We start from the raw sequence: 279 nt of genomic DNA on the forward strand, positions 1-279 counted from the left end.
GTCATATGTGCATGCTTGATTAGACATAGTGTATGTTTGTGGGGGGAGATATTTCTCACATGACCATGACTGACTTCGGTGACCTTCTTTACCACATGCAAATCATTGACACATTGCAGGGACCACCACTGAAAATATGTGTTACATAAAACTTGCATTTTAGATACCCGATCTTTGGACATTGATCGCATTTGGGAAGTGGACGACTTGTAGCTCGAGTTCTCAACAGTTGTGTGGTGACATGGATTCTGGACTATCACAATTTTGCCTTTCCCCGCT

Source organism: Brassica oleracea, chromosome C5, assembly GCF_000695525.1.
Source record: "Brassica oleracea var. oleracea cultivar TO1000 chromosome C5, BOL, whole genome shotgun sequence".
Taxonomy (NCBI): Eukaryota; Viridiplantae; Streptophyta; class Magnoliopsida; order Brassicales; family Brassicaceae; genus Brassica; species Brassica oleracea.